The sequence below is a fragment of the Fukomys damarensis genome, unplaced genomic scaffold (assembly GCF_012274545.1).
Source record: "Fukomys damarensis isolate Sample0158 unplaced genomic scaffold, DMR_v1.0_HiC HiC_scaffold_4, whole genome shotgun sequence".
NCBI classification, from domain to species: Eukaryota; Metazoa; Chordata; class Mammalia; order Rodentia; family Bathyergidae; genus Fukomys; species Fukomys damarensis.
In genome coordinates, this window is record NW_022900916.1 from 14,669,687 (window position 1) to 14,690,491 (window position 20,805).

Here is a 20,805-nt window from a genome sequence, read left to right on the forward strand (position 1 = left end):
TATAAGAACAAAAATACCAAAACAAAGTACATCAAAGTGTATATCATGTCTTTTTTGACAGGTGAATGTTTTATGCCCTACTTCTTTATTCTCCTTCAATCTTTCAAATTTTCTTTCATATGCTACTAATAATATATTGGAGTTCCCCAATTAATTCAGAAAATGACTCAATTTCTCCCTCAGTTCTATTGAACTTGACTTTCTTAAATAATACTATTAATAAATATTTTTAAACATAGCATTTCCTTAAAAAGTATAAAATAAAAATCAGCGAATATTTCCTTTAGGTAAATATGACTTTTGTCTATACCTACTTTTAAAAATATAATACTATAGAACAGTCATTTATTTGTCTTTAACTCTACTTTGCTCTTCCTTACAATTTTATCTGCTCTGATAAGGTTTTATTTAGGACCTTTAATGCAAAGTTCCAAATCACATGTGACATGCTGACTAATTTAAGACAAATGTATGTCCGAATATACATATTAAAGAACATAAATTACCAAAACTTACTAAATGAGCTTCTAAATTTGTGATTATAGATATGTAATAGTAATAACTAAATACCTTGTTCTTGTTCAAACTATAATCTCTTTGGTCCACTCACAAATTCAAGCCTTCTAAACTTACTTCTCCAAATAAAATGACGTTGGTGTTAATTGAATTTATGATTGTTACAGCACACTGCAGATCTTATTGCTGCAGGCAGACACAGAATTATAATGAATATCTGATATTTCATGGTACCTAGAGACATTTTGAGAGCTCTCCCATTAAAAGAATGAAATACAAACATAACCACTGTAGGCTTGAAACAAAGCAAAGGAGTTTGGCAGACAGATTCGACTCAATTCTTTCATTGTAATTTTATCCCACATATATATATACACACACACACAAACTAGGTTTTATAATTTCAAAAAGATTTATCAGTGAATGAAAGGACATAGAGAAATTAGAATTTGCTAACCAATATTAAAATAAATTAAATATTCACTGCCTCCATCATTTAACACTCAATTAAGGCAGGCTAAGGGTCATCTATAGATGCTGATTTGGCTATATTTTTCTTGTATCAAACCATTAAGTTTAATTTCCTCTTACTGAACGCCTACTCTCTGTCAGGCATTATGTTGAATACCAGGAATACAACAATGCAGACGTCCTTGTCTCTGCCAAAGTTTGACAGGATAACCTATAAGCGACCTAATGCATAATTCATTTTGAAAACAGAAACTTCACCAAAAGCCCCAGAATTAGAAGAATTTTCTTGTCAGCAACCACGATACCTACACTGCTAGACACATACTCTAAGTAAATACTCAGTAGGCAATCAGATCAGAAACAGCTGGCAGCTTCAAGATGTTCAGTTCAAAATGAATTGAAGCCTCATAATCAGAACTAGTGAGGCTATTATTGATAGGATAAGTATTTGTGTACTCTCACATGAATAAACTTTCTTTTGTTCATGGTTGCCAGTCTAAGGGCTTTTAGTGATGTTGGAGCTCCCCAATTAATGTCACAAAATGACTTAATTTCTCCCTCAGTTCTACTGAACTTGACTTTCTTAAAATTTTGTCAGGCAGAAAAAGATATATACTTGATACAATACATGTATATTAAAAATGTGTGACTGCCAATATATTTAAAGAGACTAAAGAAAAAAAGGAAAGGTTTTTAAACATTAGACTTTCTGACAAAGCTGGTGACTTTTCACATTTCTTAACTTTATTCAATTGATCTTTAAGAATCTGTGAAGGAAAGAAAGCTGTACTTGCTCATTATGCTTATTTCTACGTTTTCGAAACTCTAGCGCCTTGCCTTAACATTAGGGTCCCAAAGAGAGACTGCACAGCCCCTGTATGTAGAAACCACCCAGAGTGCAGCCCTACATATCTGGGCTGTGACTCCGAAGATCTCACTCAATCATGGATTCTCACAGAAGTCATCTAACTACCGTGATTGTCAGCAACACAGTAAAACAGAAGCCACCTATGAACATTTATTAATTTCTGCACGTGTAGATTCATCATCGCCCTGATATGTCTTGTTTGATGAAAAATTTAAAGTAGCTCAAAATAAAAATAATGCTGCCTCCCTTCTCTGACATCCTACATGGTGCAGACGCAGCGACTGCACCATTCAGAAAGTGCCAACTAACCACATTACAAAATAGAGATGGGAATGACAAAAACTAATCCTGATCCTAACCCTAACCCAGCAGCAGTTTGCGGTAGCCATTCTGAATTTAACAGTGACAGTTTGGAGGCTGCAAACTGAAGTCTGACGCTGAATGTGTTTGTTTATTGTCACACGAGTAGAACGGCACCACTGAGTTATAAAGACACTGAGCAAATCGAGATTAATGTGAGGATCCACATTTTGTTCTTCCTCTGCTCTGTGTCACACTTCTCACTGAGACCCTAACAAGAGCAGGAATTGCGAATAGGTCAGGAGAACATCTGCTTTGCTTATTTGGATTACGTGGGCAGGCAAAGGAATTTGCTTTTATAACACTGAAATAACTTGGAATGCGGCAAAAATAAATGCACCTTCTGTCTCATGGAATGTTATTACAGTACGACGCTTTGTGAATGCTTCGTGGCATTTTCAACCATTTTTTGTTCCCCTCATTTCTTTCTTGGCTCCATAATGCAAGCCTCATGGTTTGAGCACTAGACTTCAAATGAGACATCTATTCAGAGCATGTTCAGACAAAACGAGTGGTTTCCTTAGTAATGGGAACTATGTGAAAGCCTTCAGCACAGCCCTTCCAGCCAGCCAGGCTTTCTCTGAGCTTTGGGTTCACACATGGCCTCTTGGTGATCGTTACACAGTGGGAAAGCACCCTCAAAGTCCAACCTGGCCAAAGTACTTAATACTGACTGCATTTCTACTAAAATGTACCCTTTGTAAATCGTTAAGGATGTAAGAAGTACTCTGAAGGGAGAGAGTTAATTTGCTCATTTTCGGCATCATTTCTATGGAATGGAGAGATAAGCAACTATAAAAAGGAGACATATGTTAACTTTCATGATTATGTTTCAAATGTTTCCTTACCTTATAAAAAGTTAAGCTTCTCTTATTATTTTTCTGTCTATGCCTAAAGAGTGCTGCTTCTGGTTTTCCAGTTTTCATGCCTAGCAATTGTCCTCAAGAAAGCTTTGAAATTTTGTTGCTAAAACAGGGTTTAAGTTTTGCCTTGTTATAGTCTTCAATACATGAAAAAATAAAACAGCAAAGTAGTTTCATGTACACCAATGTTGAACCTTTTTGTTTGTGAGTTTGCTTCAGGACAATACAACATTTTCAAAAAGAGCTGGTTTTCCTGAGTAAAACATTTGTCCTTCTTTAAGTATTGACTATAAGATAGTCAAATAGAGACAGCTATCCTGAAATAAAAATCAATGTTTAAATGATTTTTAAAAATCTAAGTTAATATGATGCTTATCTTTGAAAATAATTCCTTACAAATATCTTCATAGTATACCAATTATCCCATCAGGAGGATAAAAATGCAGACAAATATTATGATATGAAGTGGAAAAATGAGATACAGGCCAAATTCTTCCAGAATTCTATTGCAAATGTGTTATGTTAATCAGGTTACAAATTTAAAAAACACAGGAAGGAAAAAAAATGTACTATAGAGCATGCAAAAAGGAGCAAAATAAGAGCCTCACATAATACCTGAGGAAAGTTTTAAGAGCATTAGCTTGGAGTCTGACACATCTCCCAGCCCTAGCTCTCCCTAGTGGTTCACCGACTGCAAAAGTTAACCTCAGTTTCCTGTCTGGTATAAAAGAGAAAGTTCCTGGTTGCCATCTGCCTTTGTATGAATAAAAGGGAAGATAGAGAGTGCTTACAACGTGTCAGTGTACTGCATAAAGCTGAACACAACAAAGGCCATTTATTATTATTCTAGGTAATTTTATTATTTCTACATGCATAATGTCTACATTTACATAGTAATACATATTTCAAATTATGATCTATTCCATTGTGTTTTGTGGGTAGCTCAAGAAAAATGATTTGTATTTCCCTGAACAACAACAGTAACAAATATACCAAAAAGAGCAGCAATACTGAATTTGCTGTCAAAGAGAATATTGCATCACTGTCCTTGATAGTTATGAGCATTTTTTCCCAGAAATTTTGATGGACTTTTCTTCATGGCTCATATTTTTCATATCAGTTCTCTAAATAATCAAGAGATGGTGTCTCTGATCCAGTTGGCCATGGATCATGGATAACTGTCTTACACAAGTATCAAAGCATAACCTTGCTCTCATTTAGACTAGTCTACATATCACAATTATACATTGAAAGACTTAATGCTGTTGTGCTTAAACAATGTGCAATATTACTTTCTTCTCCATCAAACCTGTACTTAAAATTCATCCATCCATTTATTCAACCATACATTCAGATCAATTACTCCGTGTTATAGGCCCAGAGGTAAAGCAGTGAACCCAGCCTCTTAAGAAAAGGAACAGATTTCCTAGAAGGAATAATTTAACTCAAAACTAAACAGCACACACTGGGGCAGTCTTGTTAAACACAAGTGTGTGCCCAGTCCATGTTTTGCAGGAGAAGGACAAGAAGGGATGAGACTAGAAGCCGGGAATTTAGGAACAGCTATAGCAACTAAGGTAAGATATGGTGAAGGCCTAACAGATAACCAATAGGATCAAGAAAGCCTGGAGGGAAAATGAGCAGATTTCATTAATTGGTTGAATGTAATGTATGAGATAAAAGAAAGATCAACGATATTAGATTTCTCTAGGTAATTTGGTAGTGATACTACAAATATATATATATATGAAGAAAAGCCACTTATGGAGAAAATTGCGGTTAGTTATAGACATGTAGAGTACAAGACACTTTGTTGCCACACAAGTAGAGACATTTCTGAGAGTTTGAGGAGTACAGACAGATATAAGAATTCTATATGCAGAGGCAGAAATGCAGGTGTGAGAGTAATGAGTATATAAATAGGAAAGATGTCATCAAAAAAGCACACAGCAGTAGGCAAAAGAACAATCCTCACATTAATACTTCGGAGGTAGATGAGCCTTCCATGAGAGCAGACAGAATGTGCAGGCCAGAAAGACAATGACCAGGTGGCTCTGTTGTGCCAGAACCAAATTGAGAGGGCACTGATGAGATTCTAAGGTGGAATTCCAGTAGCAAAGGTTATGAGAAACCAGATAAAAGTGACCTATTGATGGAAGTAGAAAGTTATGCTGTGGCTTATAGGAAATGTTGAGAGCTTCGAGGAACTTAACTGAGAAGGAGGGACATGGAAAGGTAGGATATGGCTAAAGATTTAAGGGAGAACTGTTATTTCGGTATGAATAAAAATGAAGCCTATCCATGGATTCTTATAGAAATATGTCAATTACAGGGTAGAGTGAGGAAGAAGATTGATGGATTCATTCCTGAGTACATGACAGTGGATAATTCTGAATGTAGAAAGAGAAGAACACAGAGACTGACAATGAGAAAATCTCTCATTCTTTTGTGCGGGAGGGAGAGAGAGAGAGACAGACAGACAGGCAGACAGAGAAACAGACAGAGAGAGGGAGGGAAAGAGAAGATAAGTATAGATTACAATATATTAGTAGTTGTGAAATAAAGGGAGTTGAAACCTAAAGGCCCAAATCCAGTAAATTTTAAAGCAACATTTTCCTAAAAATAAAGCCCTTAGAATGGGATGTTAGACAGAGTGCTGAAGTTTAGAATCGTCCTTGAAGATAATGATGCAAAGGACAACTTAGGACATCCATAAGCCTGGGAGGGCCCTGCTGCAGATTCAGCAGCAACATGAACCTGCATGTTTAGGGTAGGCACCAGTAGGCAGAACAGTGCCTACAGTACGCAGAACAAGGAACACCCTGCCTCATGGAAATAGGAACAAACAACAAAGAGCTCAGCACTTTCCAGAGCTTCTTACTGGACACTGGAAGACTACAGCAAGAGAATGAATCAAAGTGACTGATTAACGGTTTAAACAATGAACTGTAGTGGGTAGGAAAGGTAAAAATATGAGAAGGATCAGGAAGTAAAGAATGGCCTCAGAATATCTGAAGTATCTGTGGTGTTAAGAAGCAGATACAGGAGGAGTAGAGTTCTCAATAAGCCAAATGGATAGAGGGTTAGGATCAAAGCAGAACATTCAACTCAAGATTTCCAGGTAAAACACATCCACCTACCAAGAAAACCAGTCATATCCCGGGGACTGGGTCTCTGAAATGAAATCAAAGTTATCCTCATTCAAGGAGCTTCACTAATTGCTGGTTGATTTTATATTTAAAGGTTGAAATCTCCTAAGATTTTAGTAATAGCTCAGGAGGAAAAGAACACTCACTGTTTACCAGACAGGTGGGTGTCAGAAAAGGTAAAGGGAAGGTAATGAGTGTCTGTGTCTTAGGGAAGATTAAAATAATTAATGGATTTTAATTGACATCAGGAAGCCACAGGAAATGCAGAAATGTGATACCCCCCCCACAGCCATGCCCATACATTCAACACACCCAGCTCTACGGGGAGAGAAAATGAGAAGTCTCAAAACGGGCAAGTCTTCCGAAAATCCAATAGGTCCTAAAAGGAAATTATATTTCACTTATGGAAGAAAGTAGAAAAAGATATCCAAGAAATTACGGGATGACAAATCTACTTATAAATGAATAACAGGAGAAGGGAGGAGATTTAGGACTATCCATGTAATGCTAGCAGAGTACAGAGAATATGACAGAGTTGAAGATAATTTTAAGATTTAAGGACCAAAATTCATCAGTGGTATCAGTGATACAGGAATCTCCCATCTAATCTACATCCTTACTAAACACAGTGAGTGACTTTCATTTCTGAGAACACCTTCCCTACACTAAAAGGAGTAAGTCTATAAATGATCACTAAAAGATTAGACAGAGAACTTTGGCTCTGGGCTTCCTGCACTTTCTGTCAATGAAGAAAGAGAATCAGATGAGAATGATAACAGCCACCTTTGTTCTCCAACAGAGTACAAGAAAAATGACACAAAATATTCCTGAAAATTCAAATGATCTTTAACTTCTAGATGGTACAACTTAACTATATGCCTAGTATTTTACTGACAAAGGAGTGTGCTTTCTCTTATTACTGCCTCAATTTCTAAATTGCATTGCAAACTAGTAATGTTCATTAGACGACTTTACAAAAGAACCCATATGAAAGCAAAGAAAATACCAACATAGTTTGCATAAGAATACTGCCTCAGGAGAAAAGTATTATCTGGGGCTTCCCTGGTTCTTAGTTTTCACCTGTAATTTATATGAACATATATGCCATCTTGGTTCTTGGGGTTTAATTTTTGCCAAGAACTTTGATGAACTCAACTGTATTTGATGAGTACTAATCAATGAACACAATACAGTACAAGAGATGGACAGAGAAAAAGACCATGTCAAGAGATACTGTATTCTGGGGCTGGGGATTTGGCTCAGTAGTTCTGCCGCCTGCCTAGAAAGAGTAAGGTCCCAAGAGACGCTCTCTTCTCTCATAAAGAATAGCTTTGTTATAAATAACCTTATGTGTAACTGAGGTCGTCAATCTGACAAAATCTATTCCCTTAGGGGGATTCTCTTGATTTAGGTTTTTTTTTTAAAAAAAAGAGAATGACTCTGATTGTACTCAAACTTTGAAATACAGCGAGCACACAAAAGGCAGTAACAAATTACTCCTTTTAAAATACAAAGTGCACTGTTGGAAAAACAGAGCACACAGGATGTATTTTCTCCCTTCAAGTTGCTTGTCATCTAGGCACAGAAGACCCACAAATTGAAATACATGCAAAACAAGGCAAATGCAATAATAAAAAGTAAATTTCAAATGTCATAAAATAAGGAAAATACTTATTTTCATTGAGATAGGGCAGCAGAAGCCTTACCGACCCCATACACTCAAAAGAGGAAAAAAAAAATTCTACGGATGCCAAATGGAGGATATGTTCAGGAAATGTTACATTAGAGGTCACTGAAGGACAGGATGTGTTGGAAGTGAGAAGCACAGAGAAAAGTAGGCTGTAGCTTGGAGAATCTCAGGTAGTGCAGCACAGTGGTTCTGAGTGCTAGTCTTGAAATCAGACTGACGCTGGTGTGATTACAGATTATACCAATAAGCAACTACGTAACTTTTGGAACATTCAGCCAAGCTCCCAGTTTTCTGATTTTGAAATGAGGCTAATAGTTATCAAGAATTCTAATGCGAAAGAGAGAGTGGCACAATTTTTAAAAAACTCTTAAAAGACTATCTTGCACAAAGTGAATGTGGCAAAATGTTGTCCACTATTGTTGTTTTTGCTATTACTGCTATTTTAATTATTACATTGTGGATGGACCTGAACATTGTTCAGGCTAGATATTTTAGTAAATAAGACATGTAATTATAAATCAATTAGGCTACCAAAGAACTTGCACCTTCTTTTTAAAACAAGAACTGTTTTTTATGATTATAAAAACAATATGTATTGACTCTGCAAAGTTTGATAAGTTTTTTAAAAAAGAGAAAGAACTACTCAGTCCATCAGAGATAAATACTACCAATAATTTGATGTGCTTAGGTATTTAGTATATTTATTTTCAGTTATTTCTTTGGAACTTATAAACTATGTACCTACCTATTTGGCTAGTCACCTATCTACAAGCTGTACTTTTGTTTTCTTTACAGGATCCCACACTGTTGTCCAGGCTGACCCCAAACTTCCGGGCTCCATTAATGCTCCTGCCTCAGCCTGCTGAGTAGTCCGGACCATAGGTATGCACCATTGTGCCCACACAGCTGCTGTACTTTTTAAAAGAATTATTTTAAAAGTGTGGATCATGCCATGCATATTTCATATCCTGCATATCAAATTGGTCTTAACAACAGCTTTGTCTTTTTGTCGGTGTTTTCCGTGCAGTTAAAGAAAGAATTAAAGTGAATCCCCTGAAAGAAAAGAATGAACACAGGCATAGAAAAGATAAGAGGAGAAACATTTCAGAACGAAAAAGAAAGACAAGGAGAAAGAAAGGAAAATGGGGAGGGGAGAAAGGGCTGAAGGGAGGGCAGGGACAAGGGGAAAAAAGGAGAACCGAGACCTGTTATGTAAAGGTACAAGATCCCAGTAATGAATGTAACTGCACTGTATACCTAAAATGTACCAATAAACACAATAAAAAGGAAAACGAAAGAAAGAAAATAGGAATCTGAGGAAGACACAGAAACAATGATTTGTCCCCTTGATTTCTGACATTTTCTTGATCTTGGTTGTGAATTTCCTTGAGTGGTGGAATTAATATTATTTTTCAAATGGAGTCATAACATTCACTGAAAGTTAGACTTGAAGTTAAATAAGGATCTCATTTTTTCGCCTTCAGTTCTACTTTCTAAAACCCCTTTCAAAAAGAAAATGAGCACTGTAGTCTTAGTTGATCTAGTTCAACCTGATAACAACCCATGTTATTCACCTTAAATCATGTTTCTAAGTTAATTGGGGGCTAATCTGCTATAAAAATTGCACTGCAAAGGTTAAAGTCACTGATGATCTCCCAGCATTTCCCTTGTCATCAGGGATTCATTCATATGTACCCCACTTTCTGAGCATAGCAACTCATTTTTCTGGCTGGGTACTGCATTTCTTCTGAATTCTATTTCTCAAATTGTGAGAGCAATAAAAATTCTGTCATCAACACTGAACAACCCTAACTCTATGAAAGCATCCACTGTCCAGTGCATAAAATTCATTCCTTTTAAAGAAGAGCATTTTACCTTTGGCGTTCCCTGTTGCTAAGTACACTGAATTGGTTGGAACAGCCCTTAATCAGTCAAATGTTCACTTATTTCACAAGTGACTATCGAGTGCCCCATGCACGGAAAGAGCCATGGCTCTGTAAACACAGGACTGTGTTCAAATTTTAGCCCTACTATTTCATACTGTTAGACAAGGTAGGTAACCTAACTTCTTTCAGCTAATGTTTCTACACTGTCAAATGGGGATAAAACATTATCTTATAAAGATTCTATAGAGATTAAATAACTTTTACAACACACAGACATATATTAGTGTTCAATACGTGTTGCTTCCTCTGTTTTTTTTAATCCACCATGGAGCATAAAGATATAATAAGACATGCATCTCTCCCACAAGGAGAACCTTATAAGCTAAAATGGGAAAAGAGGTAAAATTATAGAAACAACTGAGATGACAACAGTGATAAATTATAAGAGAAATAAATATTGCTATTCTAGGTCAAATGTAGTGTACATTTTGTTAAAGCAATCAGAAGTGGGACAGTCTACTTTAGAACAGAAAAGTCAAGGACTCAGAGAGTAGAATGGAGAAAGGACATTCCAAACAAAGGGGACAGCTGGAACAAAATGATGGTGCTGGTAGTGAAAGAAGAGGGTGAAGGGGAAGAGGAGGAGAGAACACCACTGATAATGACCCCAGCGATAAGGAAAGGGCAAAACTGATAGCAAACTCTTACTATGTTTCATGCATTTTCTAAGCTCTATATATGTATTGACTCCTTGAATCCTCATAACAATCGTAAGAGGAATAAGAGATGTCAGGATGATACTTAAATTGAGAGGCAAAGATGATTCTTAACAGAGATGATACTTAATACGATGCTCAGGGTCACAGAGCTAGAAGTAGCAAGGTCAGCATCCAAATCCAGACACTGTGTCACCAGAACCTGCGATCTATCCATTGCCCAGGCTACTTCTGTAACAAAGTACACAGGCAAATAAAGTCCAGGATGAAGAAAGAATAAATCATTCCCAAATTAATTTCTTTGACTATGAAACAATGAATATACACGTATATATAATAAATGAATGTTTTATCTGATGATAAAGGCAAAATCCTTTCAACATAACTTATAGAGTAATTCCTCATTCATGTTGTTAAATTAAATGCCTTTAAATTAAGAGCAAATGCTTGTTTGAGAACCCTTGCAAAAGCTTAGAATGTAGCTGACACATACACCAATGTAATACAGTAGATTTGCAATATGTAATTTTTCTGAAATTATATTACACTCTAAGACAAGAAACTTCAGAATAAAAGGGAAAAAAGGAAGAGAAGAAAGGAGAAAACTGGGACAGTAAAACTAAAAATACAGAACTCTATCAATTATCCAGTGATGATAAGGTGGTATGGTAGAGAAATGTTGGAGGACCCTAGGGGTTCTATTCCTGGCTCTCTTGTATCAGTTTTGTATACTTCAGTAAATCTTTTGATCTTCTAGAACATTAGAGTTCTGAAATTCCATGATTCTTATTTGATGACCATTCATAACTGTATTAATTCAAAAGTCCTGAAATCCTTATCCCATCATAACTGAATGTCTTCTTATAGTACTTCATTCTGGGTGTAATAACTAAATAACTCTTTCATACATCTTTTCTGAGAGCCTTTCATATTTTCATGGGAAGACTCACTTTCTGGATAAGTGAAAAAGCATCTGAAAACACACTGCTTTCACTACATTGTTGATATTTTTATGGCAAGATAAAAACTACAGCCAAAAAATGGAGTCCTTATTCTTTTAATCCAAAGCCAGAGTTTTCTTCCTGTCATCAAAATCTCATTCCTAATGCTCCATGGTATGGAATTTCTAAAGGAAATACAAGACCATTTTAATTTAGCATGTACCTACAGTAAAAGAAAAATCTCACCCCTATCATACAAAAGGCAATAATCATTTTGTTAAAAACAACTTACTATTAAATAATGTCAGATAGCTTTTAAAATAATACTCAGTACTACCCAAGCATGGTGACTTGTGCCTGTGATCCCAGCACCAAGGGAGGCTGAATCAGAAAAGCTGCAAGTTTTCATACCTCCTGAGCATCTTAGCCAGACTCTGTCTCAAAATAAAAAATAGAAAGGGCTAGAGATATTTCAATCTCCAGTACTGCAAACAAATAAATTTAATTAAATAAACATAAAATAACATTTGATCCTAACTAAATTATGACAACAGATTTTTCTTTCATTCCCGAACAAGACTGTAAAGGTAAACATTACATATGATTATTACTGATTTCATTTACAAAGCAAGAAAGTAGTTTAATCATGTATCTGTCTGACCATCACAACTTATTTTCATTAAGGGAGTACATTAAAATAGGTTTGACTACTGGATTTGTCAATTATGCAGTCAATACCAATCAACCAAAATGAAATGTTTACAGAACCACAGTATAAAGGTAGAGTTCATTTTTCAAATAATTGTCACAATTTTAACAAACTTCTCCCATACATGGAAATAAATCCTACAAATAATGAAATGATTTGGAAAGTACAAAAACTGAAAGCTGGAGACTGTAAAATTAGGAGTAAAAAGGATGATTATTACCATGGTCATAAGTGCATCGATTTATATGTAGACAATCCAATACAACACTGCCAACACTCAACTTTAATGCCTGACACATCTAGAGAAGCAACTGTGTGCTTTTAGAAGAAATACTAGTGTGGTAAAGAATGAGACTTTAAAATAACATTCTGAAATAAGTGTTATGAGGTTAGGTAAGAAGCCACTTTTGTTTTGAATTTGTTTTTATTCAAAAGATTAGTAACCATTTCATGAATATGATCAAAATACATGTACACACTGAAATCCCACAAAATGTGAAACTGGGGTAGGGCGGGCATGACAATCAAATAATAGGGGCTAATGATTGAGGCGTGTTATGTGCCTGTACAAGTCTGCCTAACGAAACCCATTAATCTGTATTACCAATATGCACTAATACCAAATGCGGGAAAATAAAAGAGCATTTTGGCAACTTTTATAGGCAACTACAAAGTGAAAACATCTGGTGGCTAAAGACCAAACTAGTGCTTTTAAAATTCCATAGTATGATGCTTATAATAACTGTAAAGCATTGGTCTATGCCATTTTAATAAACATCTTAAGGAATAATTAGATGGAAAGCATTCCCCCCACCCCCAAGTAAATCTAAGAAATGTAATTTTTTTTTACTCCACTAGAGGGTAGTCTCTCAAAACCAGGGCTGGAGTCATGTAACGAGCTAGCTTTTGACCTGTTGGTACGTTAATTCTTATGTTCCATTCTTCTCAATGAGATGTTTCTTTAATGTACTAATTAAGGTTATGACATATACATTTTAATTGAAAATTTTTCATAGGTATTCTTAGAGACACATACAATTGCGTTTTTGCATTTTTCTGTTCTAAATTTTTGGTAAATGCAAAAATTCTTTTCCATATATGGATTATGTAGGATATTTTCCTGGTAAATATCCATTAAGGGTTAATATGCCTAAGGATAAGGAGAATCCATTTTTGATAATTAATTTGTTATATTTGAAACAGTCCCCCATAGTAGTAAATCAGACAGCCTCTCCCCATGAACACTGAATGTGCACAAACAGTCCTTGCCCGTTAACCCATTTACTTGTGCTTGGCAAATTTATCGCGTTACATAAGAAGGGAGTGAATATTTTAAAAATGCATATATTTTTAAAATTACTCCTCTTATATTCAAACATTTGAATTTTAGAGAAGCAAATGCATGCTTTATTTTTATGACTGGCCAGTCCAGAGAAGTGTCATTGCCAAAACATAAGGAAAAAGAAAAAGAAACGGCGGGGGGAGAAAGTGGTATTGAACAGCAAGCACACATGCTAAATTAAGCAGTAACTATAGAGAACCAGATGCCACTCAAAGCTAGTTTCAGGATGCTCTTCTTAAAATAATACAGCTATTGCTGAACTTCACAGAGAGGCAGGCAGCGGCTTGACTTTATACCAGGTGTTTTTAATATTCGGGAAATCCTTTTTAGTAGTGAGCCCTGCCTCCAGTATTTTTCAAAGTGAAAACATAAGTTTCCCTGAATGGCTGATAACCCCCCAAATGAGAGAACTGATCAAAACTCCCTAACATTTCCCTGAAGGAGAAAAGGCAAGAAAATGATTCCTAGGAAAATATGCAAGCCGGTTTCATTTATTTGTACCCTAAGCAGCAGTGTCATAGAACAGACAGGTTGTTTCAGCCAACCAGACTGGAGCCGCTGCGAAGGCTACATCTTGGCAGTCTGAAGCGATTGGCTCCTCTCTGGGGAGCGGAGGGTGTTCAGTTATTAATGACCGCGGAGCAGGCAGCACCATGTCAGTGTGACAACTGATCGGGTGAACGATGCACCACTAACCACCATGGAGACAAGGAGGAATAAAACCAGCTCCCCGCATCTCCCTGCCCGGGATTGAGAGCCTCAGCTGCCGACCGGGAGAAAGAGTTCCAGGCGAAAGAAGGAATCCTAGCTGCAGCCTCCTGCCTTTCTATTTTAGAATACGGAGATAAGATTGCCTGTGTGTGTGTGTGCATATCCGTAGTACATATTTGTGTCTACTTTACCGCGCGCACACACACACACACACACACACGCATGATTCACGGATTCACACCCCGGGAAGAAGACCACCGAGTGATTATCTCAACTGAGGGACGGAGGAATTCTGCACGCAGGGACACCAGAGGTGGTCTAGCTTTGAAACTGCTCTAGCAAGGTAAGTTTACAATGCGTACATCTATTCAAATGTGCTCTTTCTCCTTTCGTTGAGGCTCCTGTTTTTACACTTCAACTCTCCCTTGAGGTTTTCTCCCCGTCTGAATGTTAAGAGCATTTTTCGTTACATTTTACTTTTGAGAAGAAATTCACATGCAGAATCTGCTGGCTCTGTGTGCAGAGCTGCGCCCGTGGGATTTTCCAACATGCATTTTACTAGCTTGAATGCCCATCAGAGGATGTGAGTAGGAGAGAAAAAGCAGCGCTGGGGGGAGGAGAAAGAGGAGGCAAGGGAAGGGGACAGTGGGGAGAAGAGAGGAGGGGGAGGGGAGGGAGATAGGGAGCGAGCAAGAAGACAGAGGACAGTTTGGGGGGAGTTTTCCTTCTTCTTCACATTACGTCTCATGCAAAGGCGATCACACATCATCGTGTGTTTTAAATCCCCGCTGTCAGTGGGGCATGTTTGCTTCCTTTCACCCTGTGGATGGAAATGGAGGCGAATGCCGCTTTATAACGAGGGCAAAAACCACTAAGCCGAGTAGCGGAGTGAGCACACTGTATCACAAGCAGTTATTGAATTTCTGCCAGGCTACATCTTACATATCGGGGTAGATGACTTCTCTTTACTAACATCCCCTGGCTGGTGTGAAGGGACGGAGAACGTCTGATTGCTAATGCAGCTGGAACTGCCACACGCTAGGTAAAAGGATCCCATGAATCCGAAGAGTTCTAATCTTCTTTGGTAATTAACAGGATCACAGCGGGATGGCTTTAAAGTACATTTCCTATTTAAGAAGATTGTTTGTTCAAACGAACTGCAATATTCCCTTTGCTGTACTGAGCTGGATTCGGCTCTAATTTATTCATTTTTAACAATATGTCCTTGTTTCCATATCTCTAATTTTAGTGAAAGCAGCCTATGAATATGAGTACAACCTTCCTACTTTAGCAGGAAAGGGGACAATGGGAAAAATAAAGAGAAGAAGATTCAAATGATCTACCAAGAAAACAGTGTGCCCTAGTACTATAAATATTGCTCATAGCCTATATTTCTTATCTTTAGTTTCAGAAGCAATGCCTTTGAGACAGAAATTACTCTCAGTACACTCTATGAGCATCCATGTACTGATGAATCATGGAACACGCTGTGGGCTAATTTTTACTTTCAGTCTTGTAGAAGGAAGCCAGCTACTTAGACTGCGCTTCCAAAGAGACAACATCAATTGAGGATGTTCCTGGAAACCTTCACTACCCCTGTGCACGGGTCCTGTAAAGACACTGAAACAAACCCCGCATTTACATTTCATAGGCTGGAGCTCTCTCTTCCTTTCCTTTAGTTCAACTAACCAGTTCATGGAGTCTGCTTCTTTGAAATAGTGGGGGTTATTTTCCAAACTGTAATTTCAGAGTTATTATTGGTTTCTTAGTTTATAATATATGCCAAAAGAGAAAAAGATAATAACCAACCACTTAGATTCTGCCACTTTCTCATAAATGTGTCAAAAATGAGTCAGTTTATAATATGTAATGTAAGAAGTCAATTAATTCCAGCGACCTTTGTAAATGATGACAATGAAACAGCTCTGACAATCTGCCAGTGGCTTCGATTTTCCCTCTGTAAAATGAACAAGTTTCAGAAGAGGGTTCCTGCTCAGAGTGAAAAATGAAAGGTGCTGAAGCATTAGCTTGCAATATTGGCAGCCGTGCTCGCTCTGCCTCAAACGCCACATGCAATCTATAGAAAAAACAAAATGATTTATTACAAAGAGGAAAAGGTGTTTTATTTGCTTTTCTGCTATTCATTAGAAGTGCTGCTTTTGAAACCGACCAGATCTGTTATTCTGAGGTAGCTCTAAGTTCCTAGCCAAGAGGAAGTAGATGTTTAATCTCCCAATTTCAAACTCCTATATAATGTAGCATTGCAGTATCGATTTCAGCTTTTCCTAGACCTTTTCCAGGGAAACTTTTGATATTGAACACACACATTCTTAAATCTTACCCAGCCTATTTTAAAATTGCAATCAATGACAACTAACAGGAGCAGGTTTGCTCTTTGACCTTAGTAAAGCTCACATACATATTTTGTGGATTTCAGAGGTCAGCAATGTGCCCACTGGAGTCTGAGAAACAGTCACTCCAGGACCCCGCATTGCAACTCTGTGTGTGCCTGTGAGTTTGGTGATGTGATAATCCGTGCCAGATGATGGACATATGGGCATGTCTGGAAGATTTAACCATTCATAGTCACACCCAGCCATATAGAGATACACAAAATAATAGCTTTCTAGCAAGACCAGCTTCAAAGGAGGATCATTTCAGGGTATTACTTGACACAAGCAACATGTTAAGCTACAATGCTGATGAGCAGGTGGAATTTTTTCTTTGGTAGTTGAGAGATTTGTTGTTACTGGTTTAATAAACGGTGTTACCAGCTTAATAGGCCAGCAGTTTGGGGACCTAAGGAAAGGGTGCTCAACTTACGATTCATTATCTGTATTTTACTGGGTTTACTGTTGCTCTTGTTGTTGTTGTTGTTGTTGTTGTTCTTGTTGTTGTTGTTGTTCTTCTTCTTCTTCTTCTTCTTCTTCTTCTTCTTCTTCTTCTTCTTCTTCTTCTTCTTATATATATATATATATATCTACTGCTTTAGCCACAAGATGGGTTTGGTGTTGTACATTTTCCTCTACTCTGATTTTATTTTCTGCTAAAAAAGTCCCATTTAACATGGCATTATGAAATTTACTATAAACTCATGAAAGGTTTGCTTGAATTTTTTAAACAATACTTTGTAATTTAAATGTTATTACTTAATTAGCAATCCCCAAAGACGGCCATAAATGAAGATGCTGAATCGGAAGGAGTTCATTAAAAAGAAATCAAGAACATGCTAGAAAATGAGTCCTTATTCCTAGGATCAATAAGATTGCCCCCAGAGAGGAATTTAAAGCCATGTGGTTCAAGCCAATATGGAGAAACATTGGATGTATGTGAAGCCCACCAGTCCTCAGTGTTTAGCTGCTTATGTTTTGCTCTTAAGTATATGAAGTTAAGTAAAGAAGGCAAACATGAGACAATACATCAGCATATCTCATCAGTGCTGTCACAGATAAAGCTCTCTGATGTTGGCTATGCACCAAGTACTTAGGAAAGAAAGCTTCAGTGTGTACCAAGGGAACACAGGTCTTGCACATAGCTCTCAGTTCTTCCCTCACCTCCTTGTGGTAAAGTGATGTCCAAGAAATTGACAGAACTTGTCAAGGTAGAACTTGACAGCAATGATTCCTTTGGCAATAATGTCAAGGAAGTCAAACTGTAACGTAAACAAAGTATCTGGTGTCCGAGGATGGGGAAAAGTAACAGGAAGAAATCAGAATGCTTTGTTTAACTTGATAGAAGAGTAGAAGATCCCAAAAGATGTGACTTAGAGGTCAGTAAATACAAGATGAGAAAAGATATGAAGGCCTTTCTCAAATCTTTTTTCAGTTGCAGCACTGATCAAGTCATCTACTTCATTTGCACAATTGTCAAGTTTATTCATACTTCTTGCTGTCATGTTTATTCTCTTTAGACCATGGGGGGGCTACTTTTTAAAGGCACCAGTAATCAAAACCATATTATACAGAGTCAGCACAGAGCAAGAAAAAGAAAGAAAAAACAATGCTTCCATAGAATAACAGAATCTTTGAACTGAAAGTATCCTATAGTATTTAGTCTAATCTAATCTGCTCATCTGATAGATGAAGAAACTGAGGTCTAAAGGGTTTAGCATGTTTATAATGAAAGATAAACATTATATGTTAAACTCACACAGCTATTTATTGGAGAGGCTTAGGAGAACTTCCTCTACCATTCCATTAAAATTCAACCTCCTCTATATTTCAAAAATAATTTTAAAAAGAATCAGAATTATGCGCAAAAAAATTAAAATAATTATCTAGATATTCAAGTACTCAAATCAAAAGCTAATACTCTATAATAAAGGGGCATTGGTTTGTCAAATATATATTTCAAAACTATTCATCTTTGGATACAATATATCATACTCTGTAGTAAGTCATAGTAGTTAGAGCTTTGCCCTGTTTTTAAAGCATCTTCTTATCAGTACTATCCTCCTCCTATGGAGGTTATCCAACTATGGATCATCCACTACAAACTAAGCTTTTCTATGAACTCTGAAGAGATGATCCACCTCCTTTTTAAATTTAGTTTCACTGTAAATATTTTAAAGCACTGAAAAATTTTTTTTATATATACAAAGTCCCTTCCCAAAAAACCATACTTCACTTGTACAACTTATTGGACAACAAAGAGTATATTCTTATAATAGTAATTCCTCCTTTCTTCTACCCTCCCTTCTTCCACGCTGCCTCCCTATCCTGTTTTATTTTTCATTTCCAGAATTAGAATGAGAGTATTTGTAGGCAATGAAATCTTAATTTCAGTCTTTTTTTTTTTTTCCTTTTTGGCAAATTACTCTCTGTTTCTAAATGTATTCTCCAAATTCTGCTTAACACAATAGTAATTAATGAACTCAAAACATTTGGAAAATAAAGAAGTGTACTAAAAAAATTAACAGCAATTGTGAATATTTGTTTAGAGCTCCACTGTCTGTCCACAAAGCTCTTTTTAAACACCATTTGTTTCTCACAGTAATCTGCTGAGGTAGGGCAGGTCCAACAGTGTTCATTCCTTCTGTTAAGTCCAGAGAATAAGGTTTAAGTTATAGTCTTGCTAACACAAGGAGCCAGGGACTCCAGAGAATAGGAGATAGCAAGGGAATACCACTAATCACTATACTTAACATTTCAAAAGTCATGCATAAATATCCATTCCTTCTTCCTGAACTCCTATTCTGGACCTTACCCTAGAAGGCCTGTTTTTTTCTTTCTTTGTTTGGTTTTTTATTTGTTTTGTTTTTTGCACCATACCACACTATATCTAGATGGATGCCCGCAAATTGAAACCTGTATTTCTTAATTTAAATCATACTTAATGTTATACTTGAGTAAGATTAGAGAAGTACAACCAACATCAATTCTTAAAGAAAAAGATTGTATGTTGTTCTACCTATTCATCCATATGTTTGTCTGGCAGTTTTAGCACGTAATAAAGATACTTGGCAAAGGTCTCAAAAATTGGATACAATGGGATAAATAAATTACTCAGGGATGGTCGGAGTTGCTGAAGAAAATATGAACAAAGTCTTCAAAGTCATCTGAAGTACCACTCTGGTCAAAGCGGTTCATCATACAAACATATAGGCATTGGCTGGTCTATTGGGAGGGCATAGTTAACTATTCAAAAATAGTTGCAAATTTGCTAAGTAGTAAATGTGAAAGCTAATAAAATCAAAATGCTAGTAAATTTATTTACATTATTCTGAGAGCCCTTTCCAGGGGATATTTTGAATTTCAAAAGCAATATTATCTTAGAAATGAATGAAAACCCCTAGAAAATATATTCTGGAGTTTTCCTCAGAAACCTGACTTCCAGAAGGGAAGCATGCCTTACATAACCAGGAACTCTACTTAGGGAAGAGGTGCACCCATCAGGAGCTTTTGCATGTCTGCACTGAAAAGGCTCACCAAATGAATTAAAAGCTACAGGTCAATAGGCAACATTCTCTACTTCCAGAGACCCGGTCTAAGTGCTGAGGAACCAGAGGAGGGTGGAGGACAGTGTTTCCCTACTCATACAAAGCAGGGCCTGGAGGAAATGGGTGAAGGTATTCTCCTGGAACCAAGCTCACTAAGGACACACGTGGGCCAAGCAGCAGCCTTCAGGAAGCTCAGAGCTCACCACACTTAGGAATGATGAGTAATAATGAATATTTTAGCTATAGAAAGTATTTAAGAGGTTCATTTTTTCCTGTGGTAGAAAGAACCGATGTAGACTTACAATTTTTTCTAAAGTTACTGCATTAAGAAATGACTAAAATAAAGGCAAATATTTCATGATACTAACTCCCTAAAGTAACGGTTGTTCCATAATTTCTTATAGTCCCATAATACCAAAAGGTAAAGGCATTTAAATAAACATTGTCAAACAATTTGCAGCTTATATTTGCTATGAAAAAAGAATGTATTAAAAACAAAAATGTATTAAAAACAGATATGTTTTCAGAGATAAACCACATTGACCTTTATATCCTCAGAAATATTTTCCTCATTTCTATATTTTATGCCCAGGGAACATGGATCTTATGACTGTTTGTTAACAGTGTTTCAGGCTGTGCGTATAA

General features: G+C 36.7%; 2 protein-coding genes across 4 annotated transcripts in view; one reads left to right on the forward strand and one right to left on the reverse strand.

Moving 5' to 3' along the window:
- Positions 1 to 20,805, reverse strand: part of Immp2l (inner mitochondrial membrane peptidase subunit 2) — a 980,466-nt gene that overhangs the window by 502,586 nt on the left and 457,075 nt on the right. The window lies entirely within an intron of this gene.
- Lrrn3 (leucine rich repeat neuronal 3) overlaps positions 14,461 to 20,805 on the forward strand; it is a 32,181-nt gene continuing 25,836 nt past the window's right edge. Inside the window, exon 1 of the mRNA XM_010643387.2 lies at positions 14,461 to 14,565. The gene's annotated coding sequence lies outside the window, so the exon portion shown is untranslated. The remainder of the gene's footprint in view (positions 14,566 to 20,805) is intronic.